This window comes from Musca autumnalis, unplaced genomic scaffold (assembly GCF_047663935.1).
Source record: "Musca autumnalis isolate F117 unplaced genomic scaffold, ASM4766393v1 scaffold_2, whole genome shotgun sequence".
In the NCBI taxonomy this organism is placed as follows: domain Eukaryota; kingdom Metazoa; phylum Arthropoda; class Insecta; order Diptera; family Muscidae; genus Musca; species Musca autumnalis.
The window spans coordinates 17,165,587-17,182,635 of NW_027411755.1; the positions used below are offsets into that span (position 1 = coordinate 17,165,587).

Sequence of the window (17,049 nt, forward strand, 5' to 3'; positions counted from 1 at the left end):
GCGTGGTTATTTTTAAGAATATTTTTTCAAGCCTCAGATAGGCGTGGTTATTTTTAAGAATATTTTTTCAAGCCTCAGATAGGCGTGGTTATTTTTAAGAATATTTTTTCAAGCCTCAGATAGGCGTGGTTATTTTTAAGAATATTTTTTCAAGCCTCAGATAGGCGTGGTTATTTTTAAGAATATTTTTTCACGCCTCAGATAGGCGTGGTTATTTTTAAGAATATTTTTTCACGCCTCAGATAGGCGTGGTTATTTTTAAGAATATTTTTTCAAGCCTCAGATAGGCGTGGTTATTTTTAAGAATATTTTTTCAAGCCTCAGATAGGCGTGGTTATTTTTAAGAATATTTTTTCAAGCCTCAGATAGGGGTGGTTATTTTTAAGAATATTTTTTCCAGCCTCAAACAGGCGTGGATATTTTTAAGAATATTTTTCAAGCCTCAACAAGGCGTGGATAATTTTAAAAATATTTTTTCCAGCCTCAAACAAGCGTGGATAATTTTAAAAATATTTTTTCCAGCCTCAAACAAGCGTGGATATTTTTAAAAATATTTTTTCCAGCCTCAAACAGGCGTGGATATTTTTAAGAATATTTTTTTAAGTCTCAAACAGGCGTGGATATTTTTTTTAAAATATTTTTTGAGGTCTCACAAAGGCGTGGATATTTTTAAAAATATTTTTTCCAGCCTCAAACAGGCGTGGATATTTTTAAGAATATTTTTTTAAGTCTCAAACAGGCGTGGATATTTTTAAAAATATTTTTTGAGGTCTCACAAAGGCGTGGATATTTGTAAAAATATTTTTTGAGCTCTCACAAAGGCGTAGATATTTTTAAAAATATTTTTTGAGGTCTCACAAAGGCGTGGATATTTGTAAAAATATTTTTTGAGGTCTCACAAAGGCGTGGATATTTGTAAAAATATTTTTTGAGGTCTCACAAAGGCGTAGATATTTTTAAGAATACTTGTCAACCCTCAGATAAGCGTGGTTATTTTTAAGAACATTTTTTCATGCTTCGCCAAGGCGTGGTTGTTTTTGAGAATATTTTTTCAAGCCTCAGATAGGCGGGGTTATTTTTAAGAATATTTTTCAATGCCCAGCAAAAAGCCTGGTCTGATGGTCCATGAAAAAATATTCTTTAAAAAATCCACGTGGTCTGATGTTCCATGAAAAAATATTCTTTAAAAAATCCACGTGGTCTGATGTTCCATGAAAAAATATTCTTTAAAAAATCCACGTGGTCTGATGTTCCATGAAAAAATATTCTTTAAAAAATCCACGTGGTCTGATGTTCCATGAAAAAATATTCTTTAAAAAATCCACGTGGTCTGATGTTCCATGAAAAAATATTCTTTAAAAAATCCACGTGGTCTGATGGTCCATGAAAAAATATTCTTTAAAAAATCCACGTGGTCTGATGGTCCATGAAAAAATATTCTTTGAAAAATCTACGTGGTCTGATGGTCCATGAAAAAATATTCTTTAAAAAATGCATTCTTTAAAAAACCCACGTGGTCTGATGGTCCATGAAAAAATATTCTTTAAAAAATCCACGTGGTCTGATGGTCCATGAAAAAATATTCTTTGAAAAATCTACGTGGTCTGATGGTCCATGAAAAAATATTCTTTAAAAAATGCATTCTTTAAAAAACCCACGTGGTCTGATGGTTAATGAAAAAATATTCTTTAAAAATCCATTCTTTAAAAAATCCACGTGGTCTGATGGTCCATGAAAAAATATTCTTTAAAAAATCCACGTGGTCTGATGGTCCATGAAAAAATATTCTTTAAAAAATCCACGTGGTCTGATGGTCCATGAAAAAATATTCTTTAAAAAATCCACGTGGTCTGATGGTCCATGAAAAAATATTCTTTAAAAAATCCACGTGGTCTGATGGTCCATGAAAAAATATTCTTTAAAAAATCCACGTGGTCTGATGGTCCATGAAAAAATATTCTTTAAAAAATCCACGTGGTCTGATGGTCCATGAAAAAATATTCTTTAAAAAATCCACGTGGTCTGATGGTCCATGAAAAAATATTCTTTAAAAAATCCACGTGGTCTGATGGTCCATGAAAAAATATTCTTTAAAAAATCCACGTGGTCTGATGGTCCATGAAAAAATATTCTTTAAAAAAATCCACGTGATCCGATGGTCCATGAAAAAATATTCTTTAAAAAATCCACGTGGTCTGATGGTCCATGAAAAAATATTCTTTAAAAAATCCACGTGGTCTGATGGTCCATGAAAAAATATTCTTTGAAAAATCTACGTGGTCTGATGGTCCATGAAAAAATATTCTTTAAAAAATCCACGTGTTCTGATGGTCCATGAAAAAATATTCTTTAAAAAATCCACGTGGTCTGATGGTCCATGAAAAAATATTCTTTAAAAAATCCACGTGGTCTGATGGTCCATGAAAAAATATTCTTTAAAAAATCCACGTGGTCCGATGGTCCATGAAAAAATATTCTTTAAAAAATCCACGTGGTCTGATGGTCCATGAAAAAATATTCTTTAAAAAATCCACGTGGTCTGATGGTCCATGAAAAAATATTCTTTAAAAAATCCACGTGGTCTGATGGTCCATGAAAAAATATTCTTTAAAAAATCCACGTGGTCTGATGGTCCATGAAAAAATATTCTTTAAAAAATCCACGTGGTCTGATGGTCCATGAAAAAATATTCTTTAAAAAAACCACGTGGTCCGATGGTCCATGAAAAAATATTCTTTAAAAAATCCACGTGGTCTGATGGTCCATGAAAAAATATTCTTTAAAAAATCCACGTGGTCTGATGGTCCATGAAAAAATATTCTTTAAAAAAACCACGTGGTCCGATGGTCCATGAAAAAATATTCTTTAAAAAATCCACGTGGTCTGATGGTCCATGAAAAAATATTCTTTAAAAAAACCACGTGGTCCGATGGTCCATGAAAAAATATTCTTTAAAAAATCCACGTGGTCTGATGGTCCATGAAAAAATATTCTTTAAAAAATCCACGTGGTCTGATGGTCCATGAAAAAATATTCTTTAAAAAATCCACGTGGTCTGATGGTCCATGAAAAAATATTCTTTAAAAAATCCACGTGGTCTGATGGTCCATGAAAAAATATTCTTTAAAAAATCCACGTGGTCTGATGGTCCATGAAAAAATATTCTTTAAAAAATCCACGTGGTCTGATGGTCCATGAAAAAATATTCTTTAAAAAATCCACGTGGTCTGATGGTCCATGAAAAAATATTCTTTAAAAAATCCACGTGGTCTGATGGTCCATGAAAAAATATTCTTTAAAAAATCCACGTGGTCTGATGGTCCATGAAAAAATATTCTTTGAAAAATCTACGTGGTCTGATGGTCCATGAAAAAATATTCTTTAAAAAATGCATTCTTTAAAAAACCCACGTGGTCTGATGGTTAATGAAAAAATATTCTTTAAAAAATCCATTCTTTAAAAAATAAACGTGGTCTGATGGTCCATGAAAAAAATATTCTTTAAAAAATCCACGTGGTCTGATGGTCCATGAAAAAATATTCTTTAAAAAATCCACGTGGTCTGATGGTCCATGAAAAAATATTCTTTAAAAAAATCCACGTGATCCGATGGTCCATGAAAAAATATTCTTTAAAAAATCCACGTGGTCTGATGGTCCATGAAAAAATATTCTTTAAAAAATCCACGTGGTCTGATGGTCCATGAAAAAATATTCTTTGAAAAATCTACGTGGTCTGATGGTCCATGAAAAAATATTCTTTAAAAAATCCACGTGTTCTGATGGTCCATGAAAAAATATTCTTTAAAAAATCCACGTGGTCTGATGGTCCATGAAAAAATATTCTTTAAAAAATCCACGTGGTCTGATGGTCCATGAAAAAATATTCTTTAAAAAATCCACGTGGTCCGATGGTCCATGAAAAAATATTCTTTAAAAAATCCACGTGGTCTGATGGTCCATGAAAAAATATTCTTTAAAAAATCCACGTGGTCTGATGGTCCATGAAAAAATATTCTTTAAAAAATCCACGTGGTCTGATGGTCCATGAAAAAATATTCTTTAAAAAATCCACGTGGTCTGATGGTCCATGAAAAAATATTCTTTAAAAAATCCACGTGGTCTGATGGTCCATGAAAAAATATTCTTTAAAAAATCCACGTGGTCTGATGGTCCATGAAAAAATATTCTTTAAAAAATCCACGTGGTCTGATGGTCCATGAAAAAATATTCTTTAAAAAAACCACGTGGTCCGATGGTCCATGAAAAAATATTCTTTAAAAAATCCACGTGGTCTGATGGTCCATGAAAAAATATTCTTTAAAAAATCCACGTGGTCTGATGGTCCATGAAAAAATATTCTTTAAAAAATCCACGTGGTCTGATGGTCCATGAAAAAATATTCTTTAAAAAATCCACGTGGTCTGATGGTCCATGAAAAAATATTCTTAAAAATATTCATGCCTTCTGTTGATTATTGAAAAAGTATTCTTAAAAATATCCATGGCTTCTATTGATGATTGAAAAAATTTACCTTATAACTTGTTCCAAAGTTTTAAACGCCATCTATACATCAAGTGTAAATTCGTGAGCATACTTCTGGGTGGAATATTTTAATTGTATTGAATACGTAATGTGTATTGAAAGGCAAAGAAAAAAACGTTTTCTCATTAAGGGCTAGATTTTGTGGAAGTCCTCATTTATACCCTCAGCATTTTCCTCCTTATTTTTAAATGATTTTATTTTTGAAGTATTTTCTAACGTATATCTTTTTCTTTTTTTTACAGGTAAACCAAGAAATCTCCGTGGCCTAAGTCTTCTCATCTTCATGTACGTATTATATATATTCAACACTAGTTTATCCTGATTATGTGAAATGAATTCGATCCCCCCCAACCTTTGCCAATACCCAAACAATTGGAGCAATATTATGTAGACACGTGTAATTAACAATTCCTTTGCAATAAAATCCTTTGATAAGAACGTCCCTGGCAGCAGGTATTTAATTACACCTACCCTATTGTCTTAAAATACGACAGTTTAAAAAAAGTAATTTCAAAAGCACTTTCTGCCCATAATTTTCGAAATTGTTGCATCTTAAAACAACCCTTTTAAATTTACCATGTCAAAACATAACACCTTGCATAATCCTGTTGTGTCGATACAAAAATGTCGTACCTTTCCAATATTCATAATCCTCAAATGATTTAAACTCAAATGATTTAAACTACTTGCAAAGCACAAAACTCTGCACATATTTCATGACCAAACCTTTGCCTAAATTCATTGGTTGTTATCTCTAGCTTTCTCTCTCTTCCCACGTTTCCCTACTGTACACTCAAACTTTCAACCATGCATATTATTTTCATAGCATTTTTTGTATTTGGATTTTTTTCTGTTCATTTCGAAGTGAAAATATCTTTTACATAATATCCATTACTTGACGAGCATAATCTCTTCAAATTAGGGAGAGAATACAGTTACGGCGACAAAAAAACAAACATTATTTGTTCCCTTCCACACCACCACTCAGCCTTTGTGTTTCACTAGCTAACAATGAGATATTAATCCTTGTGCTGTATATGTGTCCTTAGGGGTTATTTGCCTAAGCTTTATACGTTCAACTCCCTTCCATCTATAAGCGAGCGAGAGAGCGGCCGCGGCGGCAAAACAACATTAAGGCTTAAAGTACAGGCAATGCCATAACAAAATCCTCAAAAACAAATGGATGTCCTGCTGCTTCCAATGCTTTGGTTTAGTTTATTGTCATAGAGTTTTATTTGTCAACGAAGGGGGGAAGGCGGAGCGGATTATGAAAGGGGTAAGCATAGTCGGAACTACCATAAATTGAATGGCATAAATTAAGAATGGGAGAGGAAGGACTAATGCAGGTTCGAAAGTCTTCTAATTCCTGAAAAATAATAAAATAAAGCGCATTTTTAAGGAATATTTATTTTCATCGACCATCAGACCACGTGGATTTTTTAAAGAATATTTTTTCAAGGACCACCATTACGTGGATTTTTTAAAGAATATTTTTTCATGGACCATCAGACCACGTGGATTTTTTAAAGAATATTTTTTCATGGATCATCACACACGTGGATTTTTTAAAGAATATTTTTTCATGGACCATCACACACGTGGATTTTTTAAAGAATATTTTTTCATGGATCATCACACAATATTTTTTTAAAGAATATTTTTTCATGGATTATCACACAATATTTTTTTAAACAATATTTTTTCATGGACCATCAGACCACGTTGATTTTTTAAAGAATATTTTTCCAATGACCATTAGGCCACAAAACGTGGATTTTTAAAGAATATTTTCCATTGACCATTAGGCCAGCAAACGTGGATTTTTAAAGAATATTTTCCATTGACCATTAGACCAGCAAACGTGGATTTTTTAAAGAATATTTTCCATTGACCATCAGGCCGCCAAACGAATATTTTAAGAATATTTTTCCAATGATCATTGCGCAACCAAACGTGGATTTTTAAAAGAATATTTTCCATTGATCATCAGGCCACCAAACGTGAATTTTTTAAAGAATATTTTTCCAATGACACCAAACGTGGATTTTTTAAAGAATATTTTTTCATGGACCATTAGGCCACCAAACGTGGATTTTTTAAAGAATATTTTTTCATGGACCATCAGACCACGTGGATTTTTTAAAGAATATTTTTTCATGGACAATCAGACCACGTGGATTTTTTAAAGAATATTTTTTCATGGACCATCAGACCACGTGGATTTTTTAAAGAATATTTTTTCATGGACCATCAGACCACGTGGATTTTTTAAAGAATATTTTTTCATGGACCATCAGACCACGTGGATTTTTTAAAGAATATTTTTTCATGGACCATCAGACCACGTGGATTTTTTAACGAATATTTTTTCATGGACCATCAGACCACGTGGATTTTTTAAAGAATATTTTTTCATGGACCATCAGACCACGTGGATTTTTTAAAGAATATTTTTTCATGGACCATCAGACCACGTGGATTTTTTTAAAGAATATTTTTTCATGGACCGTCAGACCTCGTGGATTTTTTAAAGAATATTTTTTCATGGACCATTAGGCCACCAAACGTGGATTTTTTAAAGAATATTTTTCCAATGACCATTAGGCCACCAAACGTGGATTTTTTAAAGAATATTTTTCCAATGACCATTAGGCCACAAAACGTGGATTTTTTAAAGAATATTTTTCCAATGACCATTAGGCCACAAAACGTGGATTTTTTAAAGAATATTTTTCCAATGACCATTAGGCCACAAAACGTGGATTTTTTAAAGAATATTTTTCCAATGACCATTAGGCCACCAAACGTGGATTTTTTAAAGAATATTTTTCCAATGACCATTAGGCCACCAAACGTGGATTTTTTAAAGAATATTTTTCCAATGACCATTAGGCCACCAAACGTGGATTTTTTAAAGAATATTTTTCCAATGACCATTAGGCCACCAAACGTGGATTTTTTAAAGAATATTTTTCCAATGACCATTAGGCCACAAAACGTGGATTTTTTAAAGAATATTTTTCCAATGACCATTAGGCCACCAAACGTGGATTTTTTAAAGAATATTTTTCTAATGACCATTAGGCCACCAAACGTGGATTTTTTAAAGAATATTTTTCCAATGACCATTAGGCCACCAAACGTGGATTTTTTAAAGAATATTTTTCCAATGACCATTAGGCCACCAAACGTGGATTTTTTAAAGAATATTTTTCTAATGACCATTAGGCCACCAAACGTGGATTTTTTAAAGAATATTTTTCCAATGACCATTAGGCCACCAAACGTGGATTTTTTAAAGAATATTTTTCCAATGACCATTAGGCCACCAAACGTGGATTTTTTAAAGAATATTTTTCCAATGACCATTAGGCCACCAAACGTGGATTTTTTAAAGAATATTTTTCCAATGACCATTAGGCCACCAAACGTGGATTTTTTAAAGAATATTTTTCCAATGACCATTAGGCCACAAAACGTGGATTTTTTAAAGAATATTTTTCCAATGACCATTAGGCCACCAAACGTGGATTTTTTAAAGAATATTTTTCCAATGACCATTAGGCCACCAAACGTGGATTTTTTAAAGAATATTTTTCCAATGACCATTAGGCCACCAAACGTGGATTTTTTAAAGAATATTTTTCCAATGACCATTAGGCCACCAAACGTGGATTTTTTAAAGAATATTTTTCTAATGACCATTAGGCCACCAAACGTGGATTTTTTAAAGAATATTTTTCCAATGACCATTAGGCCACCAAACGTGGATTTTTTAAAGAATATTTTTCCAATGACCATTAGGCCACCAAACGTGGATTTTTTAAAGAATATTTTTCCAATGACCATTAGGCCACCAAACGTGGATTTTTTAAAGAATATTTTTCCAATGACCCTTAGGCCACAAAACGTGGATTTTTTAAAGAATATTTTTCCAATGACCATTAGGCCACAAAACGTGGATTTTTTAAAGAATATTTTTCCAATGACCATTAGGCCACAAAACGTGGATTTTTTAAAGAATATTTTTCCAATGACCATTAGGCCACAAAACGTGGATTTTTTAAAGAATATTTTTCCAATGACCATTAGGCCACAAAACGTGGATTTTTTAAAGAATATTTTTCCAATGACCATTAGGCCACAAAACGTGGATTTTTTAAAGAATATTTTTCCAATGACCATTAGGCCACAAAACGTGGATTTTTTAAAGAATATTTTTCCAATGACCATTAGGCCACAAAACGTGGATTTTTTAAAGAATATTTTTCCAATGACCATTAGGCCACAAAACGTGGATTTTTTAAAAAATATTTTTCGAATGATCATAAGGCCACCAAACGTGGATTTTTTAAAGAATATTTTTCCAATGACCATTAGGCCACCAAACGTGGATTTTTTTAAAGAATATTTTCTTTTTGGTGGACACCGAAGCTTTTCTCTCACAGTAGACCAAAAAGTCACTGTCCTGCTCCCTCTATACCACCTTTCAATTTATTTTTATGGTCAGTCAACATCTTTACTTGATGTTAAATTTATTTTCTGTTTGTGTGGGTTTTCTTTATTATTTGTTAAAAGATAAGGATTTAATTATTTGTTTTGTAATTGTTCTTGTTGCATACCGCTTTCTCTTCTTTAAACCAAACGACAACAACAACAAGAAAAAAATAATTATCGCTGTTTACAGAAAATCCATTACAATAAACAAAAAGGAAAATTGTGATTTCTTGACAGAGATAAGCCACTCAAATCTGTTGAAGAAGGTAGAGCGGAAAGTGGGGCAGGACTGTTGAAGAATCCTTGTTATAAAAGAAAATTGGGTTAATTAAATAGAAATGCCAAAAAGGAAAATTTGGGTTTTTTGGTGAAAGTGGTTTGAGTGTTGGTCAAATGCTAAACCAAATTTCCATATCAACAATCAAAAGTTGTTTTGAAACCCGAGGAATTGGTTTTAAGTATTAGACTGTTTATATTTATTTGTAATTTTCCTTGTTTACATGGCATTAGTGGTTTCAAACCACAAACAGATGATACACGTGCTGCACCTAAAAGTATGCAGCAGATATTTTTCAAATCACAAACAGACGATACGCGTGCTGCACCTAAAATTATGCAGCAGTTATTTTTCTTAATGACCTCAACTCAAGTTTCAAAGCTATAGACCGGAGACCACCCTTTGATTTTTTTAATCCTCGTCTATCGGCCATAGTCTGACCTTTGAAAATTGTTTAAAAGCTCGACGTGGCCTATAGCTCAGTCCGGCCTTTGGAAATTGTTTAAAAAATCCACGTATATGGGCCACAGTCTGGCCTTTGATTTTTTTTAAATCCACGTCTATGGATCACAGTCTGGCCTTTGAAAATTGTTTAAAAAATCCTGGTCTATGAGCCACAGTCTGGCCTTTGAAAATTGTTTAATAAATCTACGTTTATAGGCCACACTCTGGCCTTTGAAAATTGTTTTAAAAATCCACGTCTATGGACCACAGTCTGGCCTTGGAAATTGTTTTAAAAAATCCAAGTCTATGGGCCACTGTCTGGCATTTGAAAATTGTTTAAAGAATCCACGTCTATGGGCCACAATCCGGCCTTTGGAAATTGTTTCAAAAATCCACATCTATGGGATGTGTAAAAAAATCCACGTCTATGGGCCACAGTCTGACCATTGAAAATTGTTTAAAAAATCCACGTCTATGGGCCACACTCTGACCTTTGAAATTTGTTTAAAAAATCCACGTCTATGGGCCACAGTCTCACCTTTGAAAATTGTTTAAAAAATCCACGTCTATGGGCCACAGTCTGACCATTGAAAATTGTTTAAAAAAATCCACGTCTATGGGCCACAGTCTAACCATTGAAAATTGTTTAAAAAATCCACGTCTATGGGCCACAGTCTGACCTTTGAAAATTGTTTAAAAAATCCACGTCTATGGGCCACAGTCTCACCTTTGAAAATTGTTTAAAAAATCCACGTCTATGGGCCACAGTCTGACCTTTGAAAATTGTTTAAAAAATCCACGTCTATGGGCCACAGTCTGGCCTTTGAAAATTGTTTAAAAAATCCACGTCTATGGGCCACAGTCTGGCCTTTGAAAATTGTTTAAAAAATCCACGTCTATGGGCCACAGTCTGGCCTTTGAAAATTGTTTAAAAAATCCACGTCTATGGGCCACAGTCTGGCCTTTGAAAATTGTTTAAGAAATCCACGTCTATGGGCCACAGTCTGGCTTTTGAAAATTGTTTAAAAAATCCACGTCTATGGGCCACAGTCTGGCCTTTGAAAATTTGAAAATTGTTTAAAAAATTCACGTCTATGGGCCACAGTCTGGCCTTTGAAAATTGTTTAAAAAATCCACGTCTATGGGCCACAACCTGGCTTTTGAAAATTGTTTAAAAAATCCACGTCTATGGGCCACAGTCTGGCCTTTGAAAATTTGAAAATTGTTTAAAAAATTCACGTCTATGGGCCACAGTCTGGCCTTTGAAAATTGTTTAAAAAATCCACGTCTATGGGCCACAACCTGGCTTTTGAAAATTGTTTAAAAAATCCACGTCTATGGGCCACAGTCTGGCCTTTGAAAATTTGAAAATTGTTTAAAAAATCCACGTCTATGGGCCACAGTCTCACCTTTGAAAATTGTTTAAAAAATCCACGTCTATGGGCCACAGTCTGACCTTTGAAAATTGTTTAAAAAATCCACGTCTATGGGCCACAGTCTGGCCTTTGAAAATTGTTTAAAAAATCCACGTCTATGGGCCACAGTCTCACCTTTGAAAATTGTTTAAAAAATCCACGTCTATGGGCCACAGTCTGACCTTTGAAAATTGTTTAAAAAATCCACGTCTATGGGCCACAGTCTGGCCTTTGAAAATTGTTTAAAAAATCCACGTCTATGGGCCACAGTCTGGCCTTTGAAAATTGTTTAAAAAATCCACGTCTATGGGCCACAGTCTGGCCTTTGAAAATTGTTTAAAAAATCCACGTCTATGGGCCACAGTCTGGCCTTTGAAAATTGTTTAAGAAATCCACGTCTATGGGCCACAGTCTGGCTTTTGAAAATTGTTTAAAAAATCCACGTCTATGGGCCACAGTCTGGCCTTTGAAAATTTGAAAATTGTTTAAAAAATTCACGTCTATGGGCCACAGTCTGGCCTTTGAAAATTGTTTAAGAAATCCACGTCTATGGGCCACAGTCTGGCTTTTGAAAATTGTTTAAAAAATCCACGTCTATGGGCCACAGTCTGGCCTTTGAAAATTTGAAAATTGTTTAAAAAATTCACGTCTATGGGCCACAGTCTGGCCTTTGAAAATTGTTTAAAAAATCCACGTCTATGGGCCACAGTCTGGCCTTTGAAAATTGCTTAAAAAATCCACGTCTATGGGCCACAGTCTGGCCTTTGAAAATTGTTTAAAAAATCCACGTCTATGGGCCACAGTCTGGCCTTTGAAAAGTGTTTAAAAAATCCACGTCTGTGGGCCATAGTCTGACCTTTAAATTTTTTTTAAAAAACCCACATCTATGGGCCACAACCTGGCCTTTAAAAATTTTGTAAAAAATCCACGTCTATGGACCACAGTCTGGCCTTTGGAAATGGTTTAAAAAGTTCACGTCTATGGACCACAGTTTGGCCGTTGAAAATGGTTTATAAAATCCACGTCTATGGGCCACAGTATAGCCTTTGAAAATTGTTTGAAAAATCCACGTCTATGGCCCACATTCTGGCCTTTGAAAAATGTTTAAGAAATCCACGTCCATGGGCCACAGCTTGGCCTTTGAACGTTGTTTAAAAAATGGACGTTATAGGCCACATAGGCCACAGTCTGGATTTTGACAAATTTTCAAAAAATCCACGTAATGGGCCACAGTCTGGATTTTGAAAATTTCTTAAAACATTTTTATTTTAAGTCTTCCAACTTTGTTAAAAAAATCACGTTTATGGGTCAGAGTTTAATCTATAAAATTTGTTTGAAAATCCAATATTAGGGGTCAGGGAATGGCTTTAAAATTTCCTTACAAAATCCATAAGTCAGCTTTCCTATTCTTAATTACATTTTACTAAAATTGTAATGAGACGAAAATGTGTTGCAAAACAGTTGGCAACATTTGAAATGTTGCTGTTGCCAAGATACTAGCAACTTGTTGGCAACATTAAAGCTTTTAAAATAATTTCCTAGTATTTTTAATAAGCTTCTCTTGCAAGTGCCCTATGTCTTAACTGTCCTACCCATCATATTGTTATAATTAATTTTGTTCTCATATAACAATATATTGTTATATTTATAACTGAATTCTTCGCTGAAGCTTTTAGTTATACAATTAAAGCTTTCGGGTAGTTATAACAGTTATCGTCTACAACATTTCAACCACCTTCCATCTAAAAATTGTTTATGATGAAAGCTTTTATTCTATGTTTTAGGCATTATTATCTGAATGCTTGTCACAAAAGCTTTTAAAAATAGTGGTTGCTACATCTAACATAGTAACCACTATTTATAGCATATTATTGTTCGGTGCTGATACTGGAAAATACCATAATTTGTAATAATTTTAGCGAAAATAAAATTTCAATTTAGTTATTTATTTATATTATAGCGCTAGTAATTATTATGCATGAATGGGAGTCTTAAGATTTTATGCAATTGTAAGCTGCAAACCTGTGTTTCATATCTTTAAAATTTTGTAAATGAAGTTAAGTTAGATTGTAAATTACGAAAATGAAACTACATCCCTTACGTGATTCCAAATATTCTGTTAATAAAATTGAAGTGGATTTTATTGAAAGCTTTTATACTTCAGACAAGTGTTTACAATTTGCCAGCACACGAACACGCTTTTATGGTTTGGTAAATAATTTTCATATTACAATTCTGTCGCATACTACCCCAGTTGCTACCAAATTCTACATTTGGTGATAGGGGTGGGTTGGTAAGTTATCGTAATAACTCATATCGTAAAATTTGTAAAAAGCAACCCTTGTGCTATTTGGACATTTTTAAATAATTCCCGAAGCTATTGTGGAAGTGAGCAGTAAAATAAATTGCAGTTCTGTTAAACTAGCATAAACTTCAAACTAAAAGCTTTCTATAAAGCTTTCCTTCATACCCCTTCTGTTATATGAAGGGGAAATACTGGAATGTTAAACATAACTAACTCGTCGAAATGTTAGAGGATGTTTGAGTTAATTGTCTTTTAATTCTCACAGGTTTGGCCGTTTGGGATATCGTAAATATTTTTATTACAGATTTACGCGCTGGCAGTTTACGCGCTGGCAAATGTACTTGAAAAGTACAAGGCCGACATTACTGCCATACAGGAAATACGATGGACTGGAAAAGATGTCACAACAACACCTAAAGGTGACGCACTGTATTATAGCTGCCATGACACAAAGCATGAGTTTGGTTGCGGTTTTGTAGTTGGTCAGAGGTTAAAACATCTGGTCTCCAGCTTCACCCCAGTGAATGAAAGACTTGCTACAATTCGATTAAAAGCAAAATTCTTCAACATCAGCTTTATCTGCGCTCATGCTCCAACCGAAGACAAGGACGAACAGACCAAAGATATATTCTACGAGCGCTTAGAAGAAACATATGACCGTTGTCCTGCCCATGACATTAAAATTGTTCTAGGCGATTTCAATGCCAAAATTGGAAAGGAGAATATCTTTGGACAAACAGTCGGGAAATTCAGTCTACATAGTGAAACATCAGACAATGGAATGAGGCTGATAGACTTCGCAGCGGCAAAAAACATGGTAGTTAGCAGTACCAGATTTAAGCATCTCGATATTCATAAGGGCACTTGGCTGTCTCCAGACCAAAGAACAATAAATCAATTGATCACGTTGTGATAGATGGAAGACATTCATCGAGCGTGTTGGATTTACGATCGTTCCGAGGAGCAAACATAGATTCGGACCATTACCTCGTTGCAGCAAAGGTATGTACCCGTCTAAACGTTGCAAATAAAGCTCGAACAGACACAACGCGGAAGTTGGACATCGGTAAGCTGCAAGCACAACAGATAGCCACAACATATTCCACTCAACTAGCCCAATTGCTTAACGCGAGCACTCCTTGTCCCGATAACATATCAGCACAATGGCAAAATATTGCCCACTCCATGCAAACAGCCGCAAAATCAGTACTTGGATACCAGAGACCTCCACCAAAGAATCCATGGTATGACTAGGAGTGCCGTGCTGCTACCGAAGAAAAAAATGCGGCATATAGGGCTACTTTACAATCAGTAGAAACGCGTAGCGCACGAGAGAGGTATCGAGAGAAAAGGAGAGAGGAGAAACGTCTTTTCTGCAGGAAAAAGAGAGAGATGGAAAAGAGGGAGTGTGAACAAATAGAGATGTACAGGAGACAGAACGAAGTCCGAAAATTCTACCAAAGAGTGAAGCATCAAACTGATGGCTGTGGAACTGGCACATCCTCCTGTAGAGACCAGCAAGGTAATCTGGTAACTGATACAGATAGTGTGCTAAGGATATGGAAAGAGCATTTTTCCAAACTGTTGGTATCCGATAGCAGTGAAGACGGCGAAGATACCACAGATGCAATCCCAGAAGATGGTATTGAATGTATACCGCCCAGCCAGGATGAGGTAAGGACAGCAATAAACCGCCTGAAGAATAATAAGGCGGCAGGAGCAGATGGCCTACCAGCCGAGCTGGAGGCGACACGCTGATAAGGTGTATGCATCAGCTAGTTAGCACCATCTGGTAGTAAAAACGCGTACCCGACGATTGGAACGTGAGCATCCTATGTCCAGTCCACAAGAAGGGTGATAAGACTGTGTGCTCCAATTACCGGGGCCATAAGTCTGCTCCTTATTGCATATAAGATAGTATCTGGCATATTGTGTGAGAGACTAAAGCCTATGGTCAATGAAATTATTGGACCCTATCAGTGCGGCTTTAGACCTGGCAAATCCACCATTGACCAGATATTTACCTTGAGACAAATCCTGGAAACGACCGAAGAAATGCAGATCGACACCTTCCATCTTTTCGTCGTTTATAAAGCAGCATTCGACAGCCCTACACGTTCAAAGGTGTTCCAATCCATGTCTGATTTTGGTATTCCTGCAAAGCTCATTCGGCTTTGTAGAATGACATTAACTGAGACGAGATCCTCAGTTAAAATAGGAAAGAACCTCTCCGAAGAGTTTATTACCAAAAGAGGCTTCAGACAAGGAGACGGCTTGTCGTGTGATCTATTCAACATCCTGCTGGAAAAGTTGATACGAGACGCGAAGGTCAAACGAAATGGAACGATATACACGAACAGCCATATGTTACTGGCTTATGCCGACGACATTGACATCATGGGTCTATCGGTAAAGGAAGTAACTGACACCTTTGCAAAAGTCGAAAGAGAATCTGCTAAAGTTGGTCGGGCAGTAAATGGCGAAAAAACCAAGTTGAATCACCATCTGTGAATGTTGGTACCTACAATTTTGAGGTAGTAAAGGACTTCGTCTACCTCGGCACCGCCATAAACACAACAAATAACATCAGTTGTGAAATACGAATAAGAATAGTGTTGGCTAACAGATGCTACTTTGGGCTGAGTAAGCAGTTTAGGAATAAAGCCACCTCTCGTCAAACAAAAGTAACACTTTACAAAACACTGATACTACCCGTGCTAATGTATAGTTCCGAAGCATGGGTACTTGCTCAAGCAGATAAGGCAGTGCTTGGTGTGTTCGAGAGAAAAATTCTTCGAAAGATCTACGGGCCAATCTGTGTTGACGGCGAATATCGGCGTCGCACAGTGGTTCAGAATCGTTTTTTCCTGGTCAAAATTCTGTAACTTTTGAACGGATAGAGATAGTTTCACAATTCTTTTGTTTGTTAGACAGATAACACAATCAGCTTTCCAGTGAATTATAAGCGGTCAAATTCGGTTTCGTAATTGCAGAGGAATTCAAGGTCAAAGTTAAACTTTTGAATTTTTTTACTATTTTTCATAAAAATATCAGTGTTTTTGTGTTTTTTATATCTTCTTGTATATTAAAGATGGTCAAAGGCCAATAAATAAATAATAAAAACGCAAAAAAAAACTAAAAAAAAATGTTTCGAAAAAAAATTTTAATAATTTTTTTCACAAAATTTTCACAAAAAAAAAAAAATACAAAAAATTTAAATTTTTTCAAAAACTAAAATAAAATGCTCCTATGGTTTTCATAAAACTTATATAACTCATATAAAAACTCATATACTCCAAAAAATGTTAAATTGTGTAAAAAATCTGTAATTCATATGGGAAATGGTATGGAAAAACACACATTTTTACCGATGTAATTTCAAATAAATTTAAAAAAGTGTTAAACGGACGGAACGGGACGGGAACAAAAGTATATATGGGCTGAAAGAGGAGACTCTCGGGCATCTTTCCGTGAAAACAGAACATTGTTCCATGTTGTTCCACAAAAGTTCTAGTCCAATAAATTTGGCATTTCATAAAATTTAGTACCTGAAGAAAAATAAAATAGC

At 34.8% G+C, this 17,049-nt stretch overlaps 1 protein-coding gene across 5 annotated transcripts in view; it reads left to right on the plus strand.

Moving 5' to 3' along the window:
- Lar (tyrosine-protein phosphatase Lar) overlaps positions 1 to 17,049 on the plus strand; it is a 992,349-nt gene that overhangs the window by 109,996 nt on the left and 865,304 nt on the right. The window contains exon 1 of one of the 5 annotated variants that reach the window (XM_073967223.1): positions 4,786 to 4,828. The exons of the other annotated variants lie outside the window; for them this stretch is intronic. The gene's annotated coding sequence lies outside the window, so the exon portion shown is untranslated. Of the gene's footprint in view, positions 1 to 4,785; positions 4,829 to 17,049 lie in introns of those variants that run through there. 5 annotated transcript variants of the gene reach the window in all.